Source organism: Sphaerodactylus townsendi, linkage group LG03 (assembly GCF_021028975.2).
Source record: "Sphaerodactylus townsendi isolate TG3544 linkage group LG03, MPM_Stown_v2.3, whole genome shotgun sequence".
NCBI classification, from domain to species: Eukaryota; Metazoa; Chordata; class Lepidosauria; order Squamata; family Sphaerodactylidae; genus Sphaerodactylus; species Sphaerodactylus townsendi.
The window spans coordinates 74090951-74115159 of NC_059427.1; the positions used below are offsets into that span (position 1 = coordinate 74090951).

Below are 24209 nucleotides of genomic sequence, written 5' to 3' on the forward strand. Positions count from 1 at the left end.
GAGGAAGTCAAGGAAATTGTGACAGAGAAGTTTTCAGACAGCTGGCACTGGGGAAGAGTCAGGTAAGGAAGGCAGGACTAAATCTTTGGAAAAAGTTATTGGGCTTAAGCTCAAGCCATTCCAGCAGGTAAATTCAAGCTGTTCCCAGTGGATAACCACAACAGTCCCTATCTGAAAGCATCCAGGCAGTCTGCCGAGCAAGCTACTAGAAAGGAAAGAGACCCTCTTTGCTAGGCATGCAGAGCACAACCTCCATCTAAAGACCACTCTGACAGGCAGCGCCCCGCCCCCCTCCCAGAAGAAGGTTGCAATCTTCCACCATGCATTAATCTGGCTACTTTCAGGGTGTGAGAGTGGTGGCAGCATGCATCTCACACATCCCACAAAGGCATCCAAAAACAGACCACACCACATTTCTGCCTTTATCTGCTGAGCCAAGCCCAGAGCAAACTTCCTGGAATGAGGGTCTCTCCCGCTCCTCACCCCCTTTGAATCAGATGTGGTTGCTCCCTGGCGCCAGCCTCGGGACCCAGCGCCTACCGGGCCAGCGAGTGTGTGTTCCTCGTGGTTGGAGTCCTGCACCAGCGGTGTTGCCAACCGGGCAGGCACCGAGAGAGGAGCCGCGGATCTCAACGAGACCTCCTCTCTTGCGTCCGCCGCCAAGAGCGGACAATTCCCGTTTCCATCCCCGGTGTGAACATTTCAGTCTCGTTCGATACGAAGCAGTAGGCGAGTTTTTGGGATACACTCTAATGTTTTGCCTTTTAGCGGAGAACCTAAGGGGCGCGTCGATTTCCAACTGCGCCAGTCCAGAGAGATCGAGACGGAGGGCGCAAGGGGATCTGAAAGATCACGGGTCGGCGTGGGCAAGAAATCACTCGCGGGGCTCAATTTGAATCTCCTGCGACGGTTCCTGTGTCAGAGCAGCCTGTTGGTCTGTCTGAAAGAGCGCCTGTGTGTATGTGACTGGAGTTAGCTATGCGTACGTGCCCCCTCCCCAAGTTCATTCCCCTCCTTAGCTCCCTCTCTTTCCTTAGTGGCGAATAACATGCGGCTGCCCCCGATCTTCTATCCACACCCCGCATTATTCAACCACCATCCGCACTGCTGAGTTATTAACATGCAGAGCAGGACAGAAGTCCGCGGTCCCAGCCGGACGTTCAGCGCCCAAAAGCAAGCCCAGATCGCGCAGTCTGGAGCTGGCCCCTCAATTCTGCCGTCGCGGGCAAAGCAGCGGAGGGCCAGATCGGCAGGGACATCTCCGCCCCGGACACTCAACAACGCCCTCAGGCCATTGTTCTGCGCACAGCTCCGAGATACAGGGACCCCCTGCCTCTACCCCACAATAAGAGCCCGAGCTGTGCTAAAAGTTCCTTCTGGATGGAGAAAGAATGGGGAGAACTACAAAGGCGGTTTCCGTCATTGCCGCCCTCGCAAAGCCCAAGTCGCCTCTACTCGGGTGCCTTTGGAGGCAGGACGGGGAGAAACGCCCCCTCCCTCCCCCCCCCCCCGATCACCGCGGCTCTTGGCCGAGGCAAGAGACCTCCTTCCCCGCCCCCCGGTCCACGCCGCGCAGAGGAGCTGTCCCTTCAGCACCGCGCCGCTGGCCCCTCACTCACTCACCCGGGGCGCTCAGCAAGCCCGGCGACGGGGAAGGCAGGCGCTCTCCCAAGTCCTGCGCGCAGAGCCCGCCTCCCGCTCTCCCTGCAGCCTGACAGCACCTCGCCAATCGCTCCTCTCAAACCCTGACGCGCCTGCCCGGCTCTCCTCTCACACCCTGGCGGAGTGGGCCGGCTCACCCTCGCTCGGGCTCCTCCAAGCTGACCCTCCTCTGCCGGGGAGCCACCTCCCCCCGGTCTGTCTTCGCCAGCGTCTCTCCAAGAAGGGCTTTCCTCTCCCCCACCCCGACATTCATCCCGGCTCTCTTGACCTTCCAGGCAGCGTCCCCCTAACGAGCTACTTCATTATTCCTGTCATCTCCACCCATCTGGCTGACTGATATTAATCATGCTCCGCCGCCAAGAGCAAAACAGCATCTATCTCCTACCCTGGTCAGCCCCCGAGGTCCTGCAATTAGGCACCTAGAAGAAGGGAGGGGGCAGTTCCCAGGAGTCACCGGCCTCCAGACAGGAGGGGCAACCAAAACCCCCTTCTGCATTTTCCCTCCTGTTATGTGACAGCAAAAGGGACTCCGTGTAATTCAATGGCGTGAGGGACTCCACGGTAATGGGAACCCCCGGACAAAAAATATGGCATTGGGGGAAGGAGTCTGGGAAGCAATGACTGGCTGGATTCGGGAAGTCTGCCCAAGGCTTGTAAAAAACAAAAGCAGCTCACTGGGTTTTCATTTATACGGGGAAAATGAGTGGAAATTCTTATGACAGGGAAAGATTCACCCTTTAGGATCACGTGAACAAAATTCACCCCAAAGACGCAGCTCCTCCAGCAGAGTTAAATTGTTCTTTCTTGGCTAGAGTTTAATCTGGGACCTTGGAACTGACCTCAATTGCATTGGATTTTCTGGATGGATGGGTCTGGATCATTGCACTTCCCCTCAACATCAGTTTTCCATTTATAAAATGGGAATAGTAAAAACTGTTCACATTATAGGCGTGACATGAAAAAAACAGGTGCAGCAACACTGTTGATAAGAGGGAAATCATGATTATTTTATTTATTTTCATGACTGATATCCCATGTCTCCCCAATAGTGGGACCAGTGGCGTAGTGCCCACGGAGCAGGGGGATGCCCCGGGTGGAGCAGCGGCGGAGGCGTGGCTGGGCCGTGGCGGGGGCATTCCATGGTGGGGCAACGCTGCAGCAGGGGTGCAGGTTGCACGTGCGCCCCGGGCGCAGTTTCCCCTTGTTCTGCCTCTGAGTGGGACCCAAAGCAGCTTATAGTTCACCTCTCCTCCATTTTATCTTCAAAATAACCTTGTGAGGTAGGGTAGGTTCAGAGCATGTGACTTGTCCGAGATCACCAAGCAAGCTTCTACAGCAGAGCTGGGATTTGAACCTGTAGCTTCACAGATCCTAGTCAGACTCTCTAGTCATGACACCACCCTGGCTCTTTCAGACCCTTTATGATAATCTGCCTGCTCTTCTGCCTGCAGGGCTTTTTACTTTCTCTCTCTCTCCCTCCCTCTCTCTCTCTCTCTTACTGACAAATACACATGCTGACCATCCTTGGATGTGCCAGTATTTTTCTGTGGAAGCCTATCACATGGCTTTGAAGGTACTTGGGGAATGGCTGTATTTGTTGGAGCAATTAACATGTGTTTTGCCCCAGAAATGTTTTGCCCCAGAAATGTTGCTACTACTGTCAACCAATCTTAGACCCCTTCCGCACATGCAAAATAAAGTGTTTTCAAACTACTTTCACAACTGTTTGCAAGTGGGTTTTGCCATTCTGCACAGCTTCAAAGAGTATTGAAAGCAGTTTGAAAGTGCATTATTCTGCATGTGCGGAATGAGCCTTAGATTCTTCCAAGAGTTTCTGTGGAAGAGGCTTGCTGTGCCCTTTCCTGGGACTAAGCCCCACTGAATAGACCTTAGTACAATTCTGAGTAAGACCTGCTTAGGATTGCTCTTTTGGTTTTGTATTACATTTATATCAAGCATATGTAGCATCCTTCTCACTGTAATTTGCGTAGGTGTGGTATTTTGTTGAAAATCGACCACTTTGAGCAAAACCTGTGGACAGGACTCTGATGAGTGGATGGGAAAATCTCATAAAAGGTCACTGTCACCTGATGGGGAAAAAAGCTTGGTCTCTGTTAACTTGTCCTCGGTTTCTGTGACTGCTCTGCCAAGCTCAATATGTGCTATAAGTATGATTAATTTTTAAAGCAGTTGTATAACCAGGCAAATTATCTACATGAGCTAATCATCTCCTTTACAGGAGATGTTGGAGAAAATGCAAAAGATGCTTTTGAAAAAGTAGACTTGACAGTGATAGATTTCATAGGGTCACTGTGTAGTACACAGGTGTCAAACTCGTGGCTCTCCAGATGTTCATGAACTACAATTCCCATCAGCCCTTGCCAATGCTCATGTTGGGAGGGACTGATGGGAATTGTAGTTCATGAACATCTTGAGTTTGACACCCCTGGTGTAGTAGTTTGAACAAGAAAGAATCTGTGGCATCTTGAAGACCAACACATTTTCTGAGGCATTAGGTCTTGGGATGGGATGGGCTCTGGCTCACAAAAACCGATGCCATAATAAATGTGCCACATGACTCTCTGGTCCCACGCTGGGGTCATTCTCTGTAACCAGTTGATGCTGTTACAGCATTAGCTGCATGCAAAACTGCAATGGAGGATCACACACACCAGTAGGTACTGGGTACTAGAAATCATTTGCCTCTTGGATTTTTCCATTGACCCGGGAGAGGATCTCTTCTGATCATGACTCTGCTAAAGTCTACTTTTTATCAACATCCGTACAAAGGCCACTCATACAACGGAACAGTGGTTTTTATTCCACAATAACTGGGAAAAAATAACAAATCAGCTCCTAGAAAAATTGGAATAGCAACAGGGAAAGGACTGAACATCTGATGCCAACCATTCGATCTGCTGATTATGGGGAAGCACCCTTTGTGGTTGCACTTGGAAATGACATTAAAACTGACAATTATTCTAGTGATTCATTTTTACTATTAACATAGGAATATCAATGTGCAATGACACTTGACAAGTTATATGTTTAAGTCAACATCTGTAATTTTGATCCTTATTTTTAGTTTAATGTATCTCCTTATTGTTTCATTACTGTTTATTCTATTATACTTATATACAGTTTTACCATGTCATTAGCCACCCTGAGCCCTTTGGGGATAAGGAAGGGTATGAATTAAAATTGAAATTGAAATGAAAGTGTACAGGTTCCTGCCCTGAGGAGCTTACATGTTTGGCAGAGGGAGAAAGAGGTGGAGCGGAGGTGGGGATAAATCATAAGAGGAGCACTATGGAGTCCAAGGGAGGGAAAGGGCATGGTATAGCCTGATCTTGTCAGATCTCAGAAGCTAAGCAGGGTGAGTGCTTGGATGAGAGACCACCAAAGAAGGCTCTCAAAAAGGAGGAGCCAATAGCTAACCACCTCTGCTTCTCATTTGCTTTGACGGCCCTTTGCTGGGGTCACCATAAGTTGGTTTCACTTGCACTTTACATGCACAAACATGAGTCCAAGCCATAGCAGCAAAGGAAGCAGGATACAATTTTACTATGGGAACACTGGAAAGAGCAAAGGCACAGATCCAGGCACAGATGGTATATAGCATGTTCATATACCTTGCTATCAAATTGTAAGAAACATGTCTACAAAACTGACATTTTAAAGGCCCAAGCGCTTTATTAAAACTTCTCTAGTCCAAGAATCCCAGTAGAGGCAGTGCTCTAGATGCTTTACAAACTAACCAAGCCTACTAGTTAGATCAGTATTATTATCATTTTCATATTGCGAACAGAGCTGGGAGAGGCAGAGACTGAGAGAAAAAAGGTAGGCCAAAGTCATCTACTGTACTCATGACGGAGCTGATATTTGAACACAGGACTTCCTAGTATACAGTTGCTAAACTAGGTTTGACTCATATTCTGAACCTTCACAGATGTCTGACTCACACAGGGGCAAGTAGTAACCACTGGGCAATATATATAAAATCTGTTCAGCATGCTGGGTTTCTGTTGCTCATTTAAAATAATACAGAGAGATACAGGTTGCAAGGAAGCAAACAGCTTCTCTCTGGACTCTGCTACCAAAGGCAATTGTTTCCTGTTTTGAGTAAGACAATCACATTGGAAAATATGCCTGCTTTGTTCCTGTTGCTGCATTGGTCACTCTGCACTACAGGAGAATTTTAAAATGTCCAGCACAGAGCTTGAAAAGCACTATCTGCATACAGGGGGCTCTTTTTAGTGGCTTCATTTGTAGCATTTTTGCTACATCATGAAAGCACACTGTATACTAAGATACTTAGATAAATGCTTACATACATTTAATATGTATTTATGATGGCAGTGTTGTTTTAGGTTTCACCCTAAAACAACACTGCCATCATAAATACATATTAAATGAAATCACTCAAAGCTGCTGGATAAGCACAAAAAAGTTAATGATGCCACAGATGGCAAAATACAAATAAAATCAGAATATCTCAAATGGGATTTAAAAAAAACCTGAACAGAACATAGCAGAAGGAATTATCAGAGGCGGAGCGAGGGGGAACTGTGCCCAGTGCACGCATGTACCCTGCGCCACTGTCCCGCCCCACCATGCCCCCAGAATGCCCTCGCCACACCCCCGCAGGGGCGTGCCCCTGGTGCATTGTGCACCCCCCATCCCATTGGTGCTACGCCATTGGGAATGATAACCTCACAACAAAGAGAGATTCAAAGTTTGGGCTAGCAGAATATGACTCAAAGTGATATTTTCTTCTATGTGGTTCCACTGCCTGTTTCCACCATCCAATCCCTTTTTACTGCTGTTCCCACCACAAGTAGCTTTCACTAGCTGTGCCACAAGTGGCTTTCACTACTGCTTCCTACAAAATGAGATAGAAGCCATATGGCTTCTTTCTTGTTACACTGCATCTCAAACTCTCTTGTTAAATTATGACATAATGTCTTACAATCAAAGAATTATTTTGCCCAGCTTTCTGCATTAATATAGCATTTAGATAAAGATGATACAATCTTTGTACCTTTTCAATGACTCACCTTTCTGAATCTGACCTTTTAACTGTTGATTCATCCCTCATCTCTTTTATCAATGGAACCAATTTAAGAAAATGAATTCATTCAAAAGTTCCATCAAGCACAGCCCTCGATAGCTATAGAATCCTGGCCAATGGGACCATTCTTTGTCTTTTTTTTTAAAAAGAGAAATTTCTGTTTGTACCACATATAAATAAATTCTTCAAAGACAGTGATGAAGCAGCTAGATAAGTAGTCTGTTTTTCACCCTGATTTTGATGGGCTGAGTTGTTCCCCATTAATGTTTAAGGCGGCATTTCTATCCCAGTACATGGCCAAGTTCCAAACCTAGAAACAAAAACGCCACAAACAAAAAAGCCCCATGAAAACTATGAAGTCTTTTCACCTGCCTCTATAGGACTGCCTTTCTTCCCACCCCCAACACTTCTCTGCCTATATTTATATTCCACTGACAGACAGAAAATGTTATATACTTGACAGTCTTTTCATATTTAAAAGCCATCATCTTTGGAACAGACATATTGCAGAGTCACCCTGATAAAATATGACTATTGTGTACTTTACAATGATTTATACTGGATATTTCCAAACTTTAATTTTTATTTACTGGCGGAACTAACTACTTGCTGGAAAGCCCATATTTCAGATGGTTTTAATGATCCATGGTCATGCCATAGACACTGAGAGTTAATCAGTAATGCTAATGACAATGTTTGGTACAGAGATTTTAAAAAGCAAAACAATGCAGAAGGAATGAAAGTGCAAGAGAAGCAAATCTGTTGAAAATATAGGAATTATGTTTATATATTGACCTACAGTTGTTCCCACATGTAGTTTAATTTACATTTCATTGAAACATATACAGATCTTTGGGGAATGTACTTGGCATGGCCAGGAAGTGAATGCAAAACTGGACTTCAGCAGCTAATTATAAAATGACACATATTTTTGAATGCATATTCAAGTATACGTAGGCATTTACCATTACTGGAGCTTGTAGAGCAGAGAAATACGTATCAAGATGAGTGCATATATGCACAAATGTGGTTATGATGGTAACTGTTCTATAATCTGCTTCCATCCTGAGAACTGTTTTGTGAATATCATTTTTAGCTGCTCAGTGTTCAGTTGTGTGGGTTTTCTGGGATGTGTTTTTGCTCCTAATGTTTTGCCCGCATCTACAATTGCCACCTTCAAAGGCATGTCAAAAAGGCATGTTTCTCTCTGTGACACACCGTACCATGACATGCCTCTGAAGATGCCAGCCATAGATGCAGGCAAAACTTTAGGAGCAAAAACTATCAGACCACGGCCACAAAGTTTGGAAACCCCACAACTGCTAGCTGATTCCAGCCTTGAAAGTCTTTGACAATATATTATTTAGTGTTTGTTTTATGTTGTTTTTGTGACATGTCTTATTTTTAATGGTTTGGATCCAGACTAAAATTCTCATCAGGTGAATAGAACCTTTCTGCCTCCTCCTCCCTTGGCAGACCACTGATCTCCACAAAACATTGCTCCAGAGAAATAGAGGACCATGAGGAAAGACATGCAGGCAGCCTGCAGCAGGAAGGGGGAATCAGTGGAAACTGCCAATTGTCTTGATCCATCCCATTAATTTGCTTTTAGAATTTTGTTTCTAATGACTTGTTTGTTTTGTTATCTTGTTTCAGATGTGAGCTGTCTGAAACAGGTCTCTGGAAAGGTAGCTCCTACATTTCTTAAACAAATAAATGTCATCATATGTGCACATGTTCTTGTAAGAATGCATACGTGCAGGTGTGTCTGAAGTAGTCTGCTGGAACACCTGTCAGTTCAGCTCCTGCTCTTGCCTGTGTGCTGCAAGCAGGGTGCTGATTGTTCAGCAAGCTGTTTGGATGCATCCTAATGAATTCAGATGTGCCTATTTGCATGATTGCACTGTTTTCTAGCACAATTTGAGACTTGCTCAAAAACCCAGAAAATCCTGCAATCAGTTCTCGAACAGATGCTACTGACTGCACAGGTGCAAAAAGAGGGACCACATTCTATCCTAAGTCAGTCATTTACAGGATGCATCTGACACCACAGGTGCAAAGAGGGGACGAACGGCACATGACTTGCACAAGTTGGCCAATTTAATGACTGGGGTTCCAAGGGAGACTACCTCTTCTCCAGCACTCAAGATGATTTAGTGCTTAAACTGGGCAAAAAGCAGTCATAAAAGATGATGACTGCATAAGCCCAACACTGCATAAGCTACTGCATAAGCCCAACACTGAATGACACGGTGCTATGCTCACTGAACTTGCCTGGCAATGGTGAGGCAACATGACTAGGAAGTTCCCCTCTCATGAAATTGGGGTAGTTCAAACAGAGCACGTTTCCTGCCAAGGTCTCAGCATGACTACTGAGCATATTTGCAACTTTTTATAGGAAATATCTATCAGTATGGGGTGGTGTGTATAGTGAGGGGGTTCTGTAAATTGAAGCCCCTGTGGAGAGAGGCTAAGGTTATGCGGTCAGACTCATCCCTGTGCACAGTTTCACTCATCACAAATGAGGAAATATCTCCTTCCCTGCAATTTTTCATAGGTTCTGTTTGTTCACTATAATAGCAAACTTCAGGGGAGCAAAACAGCAAAGATAACAGTTTCTGCGTACTTGCAATTTCCTCATGCACAGTGCCTGATGTTTACTGTGATAGTTGCATGCGTGGGATTCAGCCTCCTCTCCACATTTTTTCTGAACCAAAATGGCTCATTTATTTGTTGGGGAAACCTAGAATGATAAACAGGGGGTTCCCAAATGTGTGAAACAGTGCATTCCCCAAGACTGTTGCTATGTGGGAAATATTTGAGAGCACTGTGGTAATGAAGAAGCTTATGCCCCTTTGCCGTGCATGCCAGAGTGGTGATCTGAACTGGGAATGGTGCGTGGTGGAAATGAGGGGAACCTGCAACTCATGTGAAGCTAATAAAAGGACACGGTTTTGGGATCCGGGACTTGTGTCTTATGTAATGTACTGAGTTCAGGACTAGGTGAACAGGGTGCCACTGAAGCTTATCAGTTTCCCACAGTGTAATCCTATACAGGAATAGTCGTCTCTAAGCCTGCTACAGTCAATGAATTTAAATTGGAACAACTCCGCATGGGACCACATTGCCAAATGCTTATCCTGCCCTCTCCCCTGGAGGCAACCAGTTTGTAATCTCTTAAATGTGTAGCTTCTTAAATGATAACTGGCCCACATATTGCGTGCAGAGAGGCTATACTTGTACTTTGTTCAGGAGTCACCTCTGATCAAGTCTAGCTAAAATCTACTTTTTGAAATTCCTGACAGTTAATTGGTTGACATATCTATACCTGTATCTATCTGATCCTGCTTAGATTCCAAGATCTGATGATATTGAGGTGGTGGTGGTGGTGGTCTGGCCTATTACATTCATACACACAGTAGTAGCAATGTTATGTATAGACTGTGCATATGCATGTTCTGTGTAGGTATCGTTAGCAAGAGCTAAGTATGCTAGAGCGGCTTATATGCTGACTTGTGTAGGTGTCACTATGGTTGCCGATTCTCTGTGTTCAGTAAGGCAATTTTCCCCCCAGAGAGTCAGTTCACTGAGTGTCAGAACAGAGGAGTGTGTGGGTGTAATTGGGTGACTTTCCCCACTAGCACTGCATTTGGCCCCATGAGTGTAGGAGAATGTGCATAAAGGAGGTAACAGGTGGGAGAGAAGCAAGCTTCTTTACTTTCATTGGAAACCTTTCTTGGGCTCTGTTTTTGCATTCAGATGAATTATACTCTCCTAAATGCTGCTAGTTCAAATCAGTTCTTAAATAGGACACAAAGTTCACAGTGCTGCTTAAATTCACACAAAGGACTTGAGCTAGTCCAGTAGATTAAAAAAAAGATAAACAGATAAGTTAGTAACAGGGGGATATAACATTTTGGACTCCTTTCCAAGCCCCCATATCACAGACTGTTTCTGCAGCAATGATTAGCACAGTGGCTAGAAAGGCAGATTAGAGAAACCTGGGTTCAGATCTCTACTCTGACATGGAACTCACTGGGTGACCTCTTGGTTTTGGTTTTCAAAAATAAGCATTAGCACTCACAGAGATCTATAAGGGAATACCAAACATGCAGAATCAGTGAAGACTAACTGGTATGAGATAACAGAAGCAATGGTTTCCCGAGTTTTTGCGTTCTTTGTTTCCCCACTGTGGAAAACATAGGCTGTTAGGCTGAAAAATTCTCTGGTCTGTCAACCTCAGAAATGTTATAAAACCATTATGTTGTTCTTTTGAAAACCTGCCTCATAGACCAATGACGTAACTCTAAACAATTCCGGAGGTGGAGTCTGATATAGAAAATGTAAAACTGGTATTCAATAGCACCTTAAAGACCAACAACATTTATTCCAGTATAAACTGGAATTACTTTACTTTATGTTAATGAACAAACCACAATGACAAATAATTTGTTAGCTATCTATCTATCAGGACTCTTTCCTAACCTGGCTATCCCAACCTCAGAAGCTAAGCAGGGGGGCAGCCACGGTTAGTATTTGGATGGGAGACCACCAGGGAACTCAAGGGTTGCTACACAGAAATAGGCAATGGAAAACTACCTCTGAACATCTCTTGCCTTGAAAACCTTCTAGGGTCAACCTAAGTTGGCTGCAACTTGACCACACTTTTCAGCATCAGCAGGCTTCTACGAGAAACTACTGAGTGGGTGGTGATGGAATGGCCACTTGAAAAGGAGGGGCAGTTAATGTTATTCATTTACTAGGGTTTGAAGAGGGAAAATAACCTTATTCATAAGTGCTGTAACCTCATGCCTGTTACTATCTTAGTTCTGTAACTCAGCCCACTGTCGCAGGAGCATTTTGCTGAAGGACTAATGCATACAGCACAGCCCTACTCACAAGAGCCCTCAGCGGCCAATGGCATTATTGATCCTTGGAGTATTCAGCTTGATGTCTGCCTTCAAAGTGGGATGCTTAAACTTGGGGAAGGAACTCTGCACTGCACCAAACTGAACAGACCCCTTGCAATAGTTTTGCTCCACTGCCTGCTAACCACCTCACTGACTGGCTCGAAGGCACTGCTGAACTGTCAGAAAGCGTCAATTGAGCAAAGGCTACAATCTTGCTGAACTAGTAAAGTGGTGTCAGAACTGCTAGTGCTCACAGGCCACAGCAGCAACTTTTCAAAGGTAGGCGAAAGGGGGAGGACTGCATTTTGTACATACTTAATGGAACAGAAATCACTTAGAAAGAAGCTAATCGCTGGGACAAATGGGGGAATGATCTTGCAATTACCTGCTCTGTCAGCTTCACAGACACACTGGGGCTGTTGCAGAGAAGTGCCCTCGATGTCTCTTTCCTTTACTTTGATTTTAAATGTTGTCTCTTTCTCAACTGTCTCCCAGACACTTGGGGAGAATTTGTTTTTGTTTTTTTAACTTTGTGAAAGTTGAAGAATTGAGTGGGGAAATTGCCTAGGAGAGGATGGTGCAAGAAAGCAGCATTTAGACAAAACGGGCTGTGGGATCACACCCAGAGCCACTCGTGCAATTCAGCCCCATCATCCAAACTGTTGAAAAAAGCCCACTTGAGCACTAGTCCACAGAAACTTGTCCTGAGCAAGCCGTGTTGAATGTCAGGACCGTATCTTTCTGCAATTCCCTCACTGCAAACTGGACACAGAAAGGAAAAATATCCAACTTACCAGCACCACCTTGTGTGTGTGTGTGTAAAGTGTTGTCATGTCACGGTGGACTTATAGTGACCCTATAGGGTTTTCAAGGCAAGTGATTAAGAAGAGCTGGTTTGTTATTGCCTTCCTCTGCAAAATCTTCTTTGGTGGCCTCCCATCCAACTACTGACCCTGCGTAGCTTCTGAAATCTGATGAGACAGGGCAATATTGTACCATTCCACATATCCCAGGACCATCTTAAAGACCAACCATTTCTTTCAGGGTATACGTTTTCTGTGAGTCAAAACTCACTTCATCAGATACCATACATACCGTACATACTCGTGTATAAGCCGACTCGTATATAAGCCAAGGCACCTAATTTTACTACCAAAACCTGGGGAAATGTATTGACTCACATATAAGCCAAAGGTGGGAAGCCGGGAGGCGGAGGGAGCTCCTTATTTGGGCAATGACATCAGGGGGAGTCACTGCCCAAATAAGGAGCTCCCTCCACCTCCTGCTGGGTTTGAGGAAGCCCAGCCAGCTGGCAGGCAGAGGGAGTTCTGACAAGCAGCACTCCCCTGATGCCATTGCCCAAATAAGGAACTCCTCTCCAGGGAAGGCGTCTGGGCTTCCCAAAACCTGGTTAGAGGGAGGAGCCCCTATTTGGGCAGTGACACTGGGAGGGAATCAGTCACTGCCCAAATAAGGAGCTCCCTCTGCCTCCTGGGGCTTGAGGGGAAGCTCCAGCCAGCTGGCGGGCGGGAGGCTCTTATTTGGGCGGTGACTCCCCTGATGTCATTGCCCAAATAAGGAACTCCCTACACCTCAAGCTGCCTGGAGCTACATAAGCAACTTTCAGAAAGTGGAGGAAGCTCCTTATTTGGGCAGTGACATCAGAGAATCACTGCCGATAAGGGGCTCCACTACCCTCAGGGACTGAAGCAGCCAGCCAGGGTTCCCCTTCACCCTCTGAGGATGGTAGCAACAAGTGGCTTGTGCAGCCACAGGGAGGTCGTCCTGGCCACACCCCCAGCCTCGGCAGAGGCCTGAAGAGGCTGGTAAGCAGTGACTCGTGTATAAGCCGAGGGGGCATTTTTCAGCCTTAAAACAGGGCTGAAAAACTCGGCCTATACGCGAGTATATACGGTACATAGTAGATGTTTCTAGTGGCCTGGGTTGCTGGACTTTGCAATATAAAGCAATATCACTGGTCCCTAATAGTCCTTTATTGCCTTGAATTTCCATCCAGTCGTCCAGGCATCCTGGAAGAATCTAACATTTAATAATGTTGAATGCCTCTGAAAGCTTCAGGAGTATTGACTCTCCGCTCTCCCTTTTCATCCCTAGACAAAGATAATAAAACAGCATCGAGCTCCAGGCAGAACCCAGATTTGAATGGTTCCAGTTAATGTTGATTCCCATCCTGTTTAAGGTACTGCAGGAAGAAAGGAAAACCATCACTGCTTTTTTTTTTTTGCAGATTCATAATGTTCTCAACCCATGTCAGGCAACCTGCAAATCTGCAAAAAGACATGTACATCAATCTAATAGGACATCACGGAGGACTGCTTTATATTCAAGCAAGTTGGGGGGACATTGGGTTAGGTAGGATATTCTCGTTGTATATGTATTTTGAAAAAGAGCTTTGCAGCCTTTCAGTCTTGTCTCTTTTTTTGCCTGGCTGTCTCAGTGTTTGTCTGTGGGGCCATTTCAGCCTAACTGCAAATATCTTACACATGCACTTTTTCTCATTGCTTTCCTCATATTTATTTTTAATTTTTTAGAATTTATATCCCGCTATCCTCCCTAATGTAAACTCAACATGACTTATCACATTGTTTTCCTATCTATTCTATTCTCACAACAAAAATCCTAGGTAGGGTTGCCATTTACCTTGTGCCAGTTGGGGTTTCCCCTAAAGATGCTCTCCTTTCCGCCCATGACTTTCAGTAGGTAGCAGAGAGAAAAAAAGATGGCAGTGAGAAATGGCAATGTTCCAATGTTACAACTTTACTTCCAGCTACATAACCGGAAGTGACATCACTGAATTGTGGGATGCTGTAGAGTTCCTATTCTTCATTCTATCCTCACAACAACAATCCTAGAGCATCCCATAATACAGTTACATCACTTTTGGATATACAGCCAGAAGTGATGTCACACCACCTAAAGACTTCTTGTTAAGTCTTGCTCCAGCCACACTTCTGAGAGTTGCCAGCACTTAACTGGCAATACTAACCCTATGAAGTGGGTTAGGCTGGGAGACTATGGGAAGCCCAAGGCCATGCATTGAATATACATGGCATAGCTGGTATTTGGACCTCATTGTTCCATGTTCTAGTCTGATTATAATCACAATGTAACATCAGATTTCTTGTAGCTGTTCTCTTCTCTGCCCAACTCATCCAACAGAAAACAAACACACACACAAAAGGGGTGTCCTCCTTGGCTATCTTGATCCTGGCAAGGAAGGTGCACATCTAGTCTACCTATTAATCCACGTTTGTCCATTTTGCCTTCCTGCCTGGCTCCCAAAGCGCAGCATGTTTATTTGTGTTAACAAACCACTGGATGTATACCTTACTTCAGTGCCACCTGAAAACTGGGGTTTGTTCAAGAAAATGCTGGGTATGTGCCAGTATGTTGAGTGCTGCAAATTAATATGCATTCATATGTTTTTACTGAATTAATTTTATATATACTTTATTTTAAATGCTGTTTTAATGTTGAAATGTTTTAATATTTTGATGTTCACTGCCTTGGAAAATTATTTGGGTGAAAAAGTGGCACAGCAATATTTTAAATAAATAAATAAATAAATAAATAAATAAATAAATAAATAAATAAATAAATAAATAAATAAAATTAACTACGCAGGTGGAACCCTAGCATATACGTTTTAACACAGCTGATTTTAAAGGGCTCATGACTTTTCCACTGATGACCCCGATGGATATTTACGGTAATCCAAACAAGTCTCAAAAATTTTGAAGATACATCAACAGCAGCTGTTCAGCCAGCTGCCATGTTGAATGTTGTGTCTGTGCTGAGATATAACTATTCAAAAAGCTGCTCGTTTTGAATTGTGAAGAAATCACGGAGGCAATCACAGAAGGTGCTCCACATGACAATGAATGGGTATTGCAAACAATGTTAATTTGATGGCTGAAGACCAGTTTTGTGAACGATTAATCATCCCCACCGTTTCTACCTACCAAGGCTGCTAAACTGGTAAAAGTAGTGCTTCTCCAACTGCACTCTTTGCCACTTACTCTGAGCTATAGACTACTGACTGTTGCTGCAGCACTTGTGGAGCCGTCAGGGTCTGTCCTCTGCTTCAGTTTCATTAGAAACATACTGAATATTCATGATTAACTAAATGCTGAATGGCTACCAAACCTACAGAGCAATATAAAAGCAAGCTGCCAAAATACAGAGTGTGGTCTGTGGATGAAGGCATGTGTGGGTAGCACCTCCACCTGTCTCCTTTCTCTACTCCCCAATCCAATCTCATTCCAGCTTCCTGTTCTGATTTCCTCCATCCTTATCTGCCCATGATATTGTTAGATGGCATGGCTGTCTGGTGGTTCCAGAGGTGGTCCTGTTAACAAAGGACAGAGCACTCTTAGCAGGCTGCTTACGGAGTGCACTCCTGACTCCCTTCAGGGCCACAGAGACAAAACGTGACAACTTCCCCACAGCCTGCTTAAGGCAATGTCTTTGCCCCCTCAGACAAAAGAATATGAAAGTAGTATAAAAATTCCACCCATTTAAATCAGTAAGCAATTGAGACATCATCAATGTGGGAAATGCTGTCAATGGGAAAACACAGTTTTACAGGGCTGACAAGGTTAAGAGCAGGTGCACTCTAATCTGGAGAACTGGGTTTGATTCCCTGCTCCGCCACATAAGTGGAGGCCTCTAATCTTGTGAACCAGGTTTGATTTCCCACTTCCCCACATGCAGCCCTGCTGGGTGATGTTGGGCTTGTCACAGTTCTCTCAGAACTCTCTCAGCCCCCACCTCCACCTCACAAGGTGTCTGTTTGGGGCGGGGGAGAAGGGAAGGCGAGTGTATGAGACTCCTTTCGGTGGAGAAAAGCAGAGTATAAATCCAATGCTTCTTTTTTATAGTGAGGATGCCTGTAAGGATCGCTTACTACTATGTTACTGTTCTTGCTTCAGCTGGAACTCTGAGATATTTTGTAACTTCACAGCTAAGCAACTATGGCTATACTGTACATTCTACAAGAGAAACATGATTGGATTTCCCAGCTTTTCTCTTCAACCCCCTTCTTTTTTAAAAAAAATTACCTAGGCTGCTGTGGTATAGTGGTTAAAAGCAGTGGACTCTAACCTGAGAACCAGGTTTGATTTCCCAATCCTTTGCATTAGTGGCGGACTTTTATCTGGTGAACTGGATTTGTTTCCCCACTCCTACACACGAAGCCTGCTGGGTGATCTTGGGCTAGTGACAATTCTCTCTGAACTCTCTCAGTCCCACCTACCTCACAAGGTGTCTGGTGCAGGTAGAGGAGGGAAGGAGTTTGCAAGCTGCTTTGAGATTCCTTATGGGTGAGAAAAGCAGGGTATTAATCCAAACTCTTCTTCTTTGATTTAACTGTGGGCGATTTTTCAAAAACCCTTTCTATGCTTTCTCCAGAAAGTCAACCTGGTTGCTGTCTCTCTCTTTTTCTACCCACTCGCCTGCCCCATCTACTTTTCCTTTAAAAATTGTATTTCTTGTAGGTTCTTACCGCTGTAAAATTAAATGTTAGTCTAAACAAACAATTTTTTAAAAGTTAAGTAAAGGATACCCTGTTTGACCTGGGGAGTAGGGGGAATCCACATTTGTATCTCTCACACACAGGAAAACAACTGCTGGGGAGAAGGCAATTTTTACTGGGAAAATGGTATGGGGGAAAGGGTTACATTGCTCTATTCTGTTACTTTTCTGGATTAACTGGCAGCTCCACACAGCTACATTTCAGTTCAAAATGGTGAAGATCGGAGATTCAGTCAGGGAAACCCCCCGCCGATAGTGCATACCCTGTTTTCCCGAAAATAAGACAGTGTCTTATATTAATTTTTGCTCCCAAAGATGCACTATGTCTTATTTTCAGGGGATGTCTTATTTTTCTGTGTTCTGTTCGTCGGGCACGCTTCCAAACAAAAACTTTGCTGTGTCTTACTTTTGGAGGATGCTCTATATTTAGCACTTCAGCAAAACCTCTAATATGTCTTATTTTCAGGGGATGTCTTATTTTCAGGGAAATAGGGGTAGCTGGCCCTACCCTATCATGTCTAGCATAGAACTGCTCTTAATGACTACATGGAAGCATCTGCTTCTGCAGAACATGGCAACTTGCCTCTTGTCAGGAATAGGTTGCAAGATACAAGGAACAAAGTATACCAGTGCTACAATCTTGGCAGAGCTTTCTAGAAATAACTTTCTAGAAATAATTCAAAATGCTGAGTTTTTTTTTTTTTTTACATTTTCATATGGGAAAAACATGACACACAGGAAAGAATTCAGTAACCACTAAATTCAAAGTCTACGAGGGTCATGGCTATTCACTACTGCCAGTAATTGTCTATTAAGGAGATTCATATGTGTCTAGGATAGGGTATCCCAAGTGTTGGGAAGCTCAACTACAGCAAAACAAGGAAATCTTATTGCCCATGATACCAGCTGCAGTTATGAATTTTTAATTCAATTGAAAAGTTAATAAACAAATTATCCATTAGACAAAAATTCACAAAAGAGTATTGAGTGAAATCAGTTCAAAACAAAACAAGAGAGGCAAAGTACTTGTGGGCGGCATCTTATTTTCCCTAGCATACTATTTCATACTGTAGCCTTTCCCCTTTTCTGTTTTCTTTACTCTGCCTGGAAGCCTCTCTTTGGTGGATTCCACATGGGTGAAAAACTGCACCCCTGGAATGGTAAAAATACAGTTCCAGGGGCGCTGTTTCTACGGCTGCCATCTCTGAATCAAGGCAGCGATTTTCTCTGGGGAAACATTTGGGAAACAGTGTTTCCCTGCCAGCGCCATGTAAACGGCACCGGCTTGGAGGCACCACTTTTTGGCACCTCTATTTTACCCCACACTCACCTTCTCTCCTTGCTGAGCTCCACAACAATGGGGCAGCATGCCCACGCTGCCCTGTGACCCCCGGGGGTTGGAGGGTAGCGTGGACATGGCTCCCCGTCACTACAGAGCTTGGCAAGGAGAGAAGGTGAGTGTGGGGAAAGGAAATAGAGGCACCTCTGTGCAGAGGCACCTCCGTGGACAGTGGTCGCTCTGGTGCCGCTCGCACCTCTGTGTGGGGATGGCCCTGGGGCTCCACCGGCATCATATATACTGGTGGAACACCACTGCCCCAGCCCCTGCGGAATCCGCCTTTGTGAAAACACAACACAATACCAGCTGTTGGACTGGGCTGGACTTAGTTGTGCAGTAGCAGTTGCCAGGCCGAGTCAGGTTGCTCAGTGAGGAACCTGCAAGAACTTTTGGGGTTGGGGGGTGATTCACTTTTCCCTGCCCACAATACTTCCTGTTTTCTTCCTCATGGCAGCCATAATGTCCTTGCCATTCCCTGCTTCTTATTCTCCTTCCCACTAACCATTTAACATTTTATCTGCCTCCATCTTCAGCTTTGTTTATTCCCTATTTACTTCATTTATATCCTACCTTTTTCCACAATTGAGCCCCCAAGCAGCTTACATAATTCCTCTTCTCCATTTTAGCCTCCTGACGACCCTTCCAGATTAGAATGAGAAAGTATGACTTAGCCCACCTGAGTTTCCAAACTTTCCATGGCAGAGTGGGGACTCAAACCTGAGTCTCCTAGAAACTCCAACCACTACACGACATTGCCTTCCAGTATACTCTATAATTGACATTGCTGCTCCCACTGAAAATAAACTCTCTCCAGGCACTACACAATCTCACAGGGAAGAGGAGTGAAGCAGGAGAAGACCTTCAGTTCTAGGTAGGTTTGTATGGGAGAAAGCCACTTTGAATTTCTTGGCGGAAGAGTAGGATAAAAAATGAGACAGACAGATGGCAGTCCTTTATATAGTACCAATGAAATAAATGGCTGATATGGCACTGCAACTATATAATAAAGAGGATAAACCAAAACACTGGCTCGATGTATTTGATTCCCAATTAAATAAAACTTCTGAGTGAACCTACCCTAATAGCAAGTTTATTTTTGTGATGAGTTCAAGCTGTCAGCAGACTTCTGAACAATATGAGGATGTTAGTTATACATTACTATATGAAATGACATCCCTGTGTATTCCAAAATGGGTCTCCATATCCTTTGACTTCCTTGTGTGTCTTCTGTCACACTCTTTGTAGACTTTCTAGCTGCCCATCTCTTCACCATTATTACTTCCCTTCTGTGCTCCCCCCACCCCCTGCAATCAGTTCCATCTAGCCTGGGCTTCTTTTCACCCCTGTTGTGGAATTGGGATCACTACCAAATGACTGAAGCCACAAGGAAAACTCCATGCCCTCTTCTTTTCTTCTTGACTCCATTCCATCCTCATGACAGATCTCCCCAATATGAGTTCTTTTTGTTGTTGAAATTTAGTCTTTTATTGTTGTTGTTCTTGCTCTTCTGCTGCATATTGGGCGAGAAATTGCAGGTCTTTTATTCTCTTGTTTAGAAAGTGCTTCCCTCCTGCTCTCATGCTAATTGTGTCTTTCCCTTCACACTATTGTCCAAGGCTCATTAATAAATTAATTCTGAAAGGTTCAAGGACTTGGAAACAGAGCTGGTCAGGTGAGACCACAGCTGGGAAGCACCACGAAGCTCTATAGGACAAACTCTTTTCAGTACACTCCAAGGATTGTTGTTTTCAAAACAAGCAGTTTTTATACTCTTGATCTTTGGGGGTGGGGGGCGGGAGAATGCTCCAAGGACAAGCAGATACCAATGGAATTGAGGAAGAAACAAAATACTACTTTGCCCAATCACTGCCATATTTGAACAAAATAACCAGTTTCCAGGAAGTCGTCACACATAGTAGAAAATGAGCAAAAGTTTCCATCCCCTACCCAGACAGAGGCTGCGCCGACGAAGGGGAGAGACAATGGTGATAGAGACATAGGCGGTTTCCGCACGGGGAAACAACAGCGCTCCAGGGACGGGAAAAAACGGTCCCTGGGGCACTGTTCGCACAGGAGGCGCTGCTGCATTGCAGGAGCGCTGTCCTGGCTCCCCTGAAGTGGCACGAAGATGCTGCTTCTGAAACTCGCTCGGGGGGCAAGTTTTATGGAATACACCGGTTGCCACCCGTTGCTGAGCGAACAGCAGCGGGTGGACGCTGGCGTATTCCCGTGGTGCTCCCAAACAGCTGCCTATCTTTTCCCTGCCTTTCGTCGCTCTGAGGAGGGAAGGGGACACGCCTCCTTGCCTCTGTCGCTTCAGCCATCGCTCTGGCCAGGGGGCGTGTCCCCTTCTCTCCTCAGAGTGATGAAAGGCAGGGAAAAGGTAGGCCGCTGTGCGGGGGGCTGCGCGGCTGTGCGGAGCGTGCTCCGCCAGCTACGCAGCCTGTGGGGCCGTTCGTGTGAATGGCCCCAGGGCTTGCATCGGCATCAATCATGCCGATGCAAGCCTGTAAGCCTGCATGTGCGGAAACCGCCATAATCACAATGGTTTCCACTGAATTCTCTCTGGGTGTAGAGTGCAGTCAGGTCATAGCCAACTTACTTAAGGAGCTTTCAAGGCTAGTGAGAAGCAGGGGTGGGCCCATTATGCACAAGATGTCTTCCACGCAGCAGGGGTGAATGTCCATTGGGGCAAGGTTTCTGGTACAGATGTATTTCCCCGAGTCCTGCTTTCAATTTCCATTCTCCCCATGCCAAATGACACCACTTAAAGCTCAACTTTAATTTTCTTCGCTGCTGGGGGTGGGTGGGTGGGGGGAATTTGCCAGTGAGCACAGCTTTGCCTTGGACAGCTTCACTCCACCAGCCTACCTAGCTTCTGCTCTCTTGTGCTGCCATGGATGCCTTCCCCATTTCCCCTGTTGTGACCGACTTTTTACTGCTTCCTTCTCATTCTGCTAGATGGTTTTACTGCCCCTGACCCCCTTCCCTCTGCTGTCTTCTGTGTGCTCAGACAAAAGACATGCAAAACAGCCTGTGTAGGTATAACAGAGCACAGAAAAGTGACAAGTGAGAATTGCGCGAGTGTTCCAAAATGTGGACGATGTTGTTTCAGGTTCTAGGTCTGCACCCCGCCATAATTTTAACTCCCTTCCTTTCCACCAGAGAATGAAACAGTGGGCAGGTGATGGACAAGGAATCTTTTCAGAAGTATTATTTCAACCATTGGACTAGTAAGAAGAGGTGCTTTTTCCAGGGATGGAGGGGATGTTCTATCGCATTCAGTGGGAATACACATGCGGCTGTGTTGGGCTGAACAGGGAGATGCTGTCAATCCAACGAATAGCCCTGCAACAAGAAATGCTGAACTCCAGGGTAAAGGGTACTGCCTGCCCTACTGCAGACAGGGTGAGAAGCACAGGGAGACAGGGTAATAACAAGAAACATGCCCCAAAGCAGTGACTGTGTGATGAATGCTTCCTCTGGTTGCGGAAAGCTTCCCTTACGTAATGGGCTGTGGTTTGCCATTGCTTTCCTTTGCAGAGTCTTGCTAGGTGGTCTCCCTTCCCTGCTTAACTTCCGAGACCAGATGAGATCGGGATACATCCATGTTGCCTTCCTTCCTACTGAACTCTACAGGGCAAAGTAAATGTGCAGCACACAGAGAAACAGCAAAGAGGAAGATTGCCAACCTCCTGTTGTGGGCAGGAGTTTTCCTATAATTATAATAAATCCAGACCACAGAGAGCATTTCTCCTGGGGGAAAGGGCAGCCTTGGTGTCATACACCTGGTCTCATATGCCTACTGAGTTTCCACTGCTCTTTAAACTCCACCCTTTATAGGATTTGTTCCCAAATCTCCAGAAATTTGCTAGCCCTGAGGTGGCAACCATAGGAAAGCCAAACTCCCTATCGTGTTTCATCTCTTTGCCTCTCATGTACAGGCCTCGCCCCTCAAGTACATAGTACAGTAACCACATTTCATTCTACTCTTCAAAATAAGATATCTGACCAATTATTGTTTCTTTAAAAAATCTTTCTAGTACATTTGAAAAGTTGATACAATGTATAGTGCTCCCTCAATAATTCACTGTGACTTGAAACCCACTTAAGAGATTTTCAAAATGTGTGACAGATGGTCACCCTTCAGGGAAGACACTGAAATGGTACTGAAGCCCATTTCTTTCTCTCCTTTTTGATCTGAAGTGTTCCCACTAACCAAAAGCTCCATGAAGGTCGATTTCATATCTGAAGCAGTCACATGTAGGTGGTGTGAAGCTAAGTACTCCTTAGTGAAATACTGTGTAGGCATAGATGGAGTATGCCTACATTGCAATTTCCACTATTGTGTTTTTTTCTGACAGTTAGGATGAAACTGGAGGAGAGGCAGGCCTCCAAAATCTTTTCTGAGGGCAAGTCTTCTGGTCCATACCAACCACAAGCTGCTAAGATTAATGCTCTCAACTTGGATGTTTCCCAATGTTCTCCCATGTAAGATGAATGGGACATGGCAGAATCTCTACCCCAGGACAACTCAGAAACCCAGAAACAAAGATTTTTAGCTGTATATCCAGACTGTGAGGAAAAGCTTTCTTGGACTTGTGGGATACCATTGTGTTCATCAAAACAGCTAATTGTTTTTTCCTTTTTTTCCTGAATAAATATTTTTGCTTCAGGGAATGGTAAATATTTACCTAGACATGTATAATAGGATTCCTAATTTTCCTTGATGAGGGCTTAAGCTGGTAGTGTTAGCAGCAAGACCCTTAAGCTTCTACAACCTCAACCACCACTGAGGTCAAATCCCCACTACTGTCTTAGCCAGGTTTCAGAACACAAACTAACCAGGTTTGAGGGACGGCCTCCCCATTGCTTGCGTGGCAGATTCCGTTTCTGGCGCTCGTTCTCCCTGTTAATCCGCGTTCCGGCAGGACCTGGTTGCAAGTGGCATAGACCCCATTAACATGGTTCAGAGCTGATCCGAGGGGAGGGATGAGGGTTTAAACCCTGATTCGTTTCCCGCCCTGGAGTGTGACGCGGAATTCAGGCAACCAATCAGCACTGCGATGCGCGCGCAGCCTTTCCTTGGTTTTGTTTTTGCTTTTGCGATCGGCCAGCAGAAGGGGACCCAAACATTAAACAGTCAAACGTGTAACTTTGAATCGTTAATGGTTTACACAGGTAATGATTAACTGTTTGCACAGTTAAACAGTTAAATGTTAAACCTTTACATGCTGGTTTTTTTGGTCATGCCCCTACAATGTACGTTTCCGCAGTGGGAAAAGGTTCCGCCCCATCAAGGCACGCCAGCCAATCAGGGGAGACCGGCGAAGCCAGCTCGCCTGGTAGTGGGGATTGCTAAGAATTCTGCAACTGGGTGTGTCTGCTATGTGCTCGCTGCAGTGGGGAGGGAGAAATTCTGATGAAGAGGACACGGTTTCACAATGAACAGGTTTGGATCTGCGTGCAAATTTCAAGCAGGGATTCGACCTGAGTTTGGACTGGGACAGATGAATATTACCAGCACCTCTGTATCTTGTATCCCAAACTGTACAGCCAAATCACTCAGGCCCCTCAGTGGAACATTTTGTGCACATCAACTAATATTTGCTACAGTAGACAGTGTATATTTTCCTTCCCTTCCACTGCTGGGTATGTTCTGTTCCTGGTTTTA

The 24209-nt window shown here is 45.2% G+C and overlaps 1 protein-coding gene across 6 annotated transcripts in view; it reads right to left on the reverse strand.

Annotated features, from left to right (window-relative positions):
* The window catches only part of CPLX2 (complexin 2), a 167529-nt gene that overhangs the window by 29283 nt on the left and 114037 nt on the right, over positions 1 to 24209 (reverse strand). Inside the window, exon 1 of one of the 6 annotated variants that reach the window (XM_048488678.1) lies at positions 1800 to 1872. The exons of 4 other annotated variants lie outside the window; for them this stretch is intronic. The gene's annotated coding sequence lies outside the window, so the exon portion shown is untranslated. One more of the 6 variants, XM_048488675.1, reaches the window with a different exon arrangement.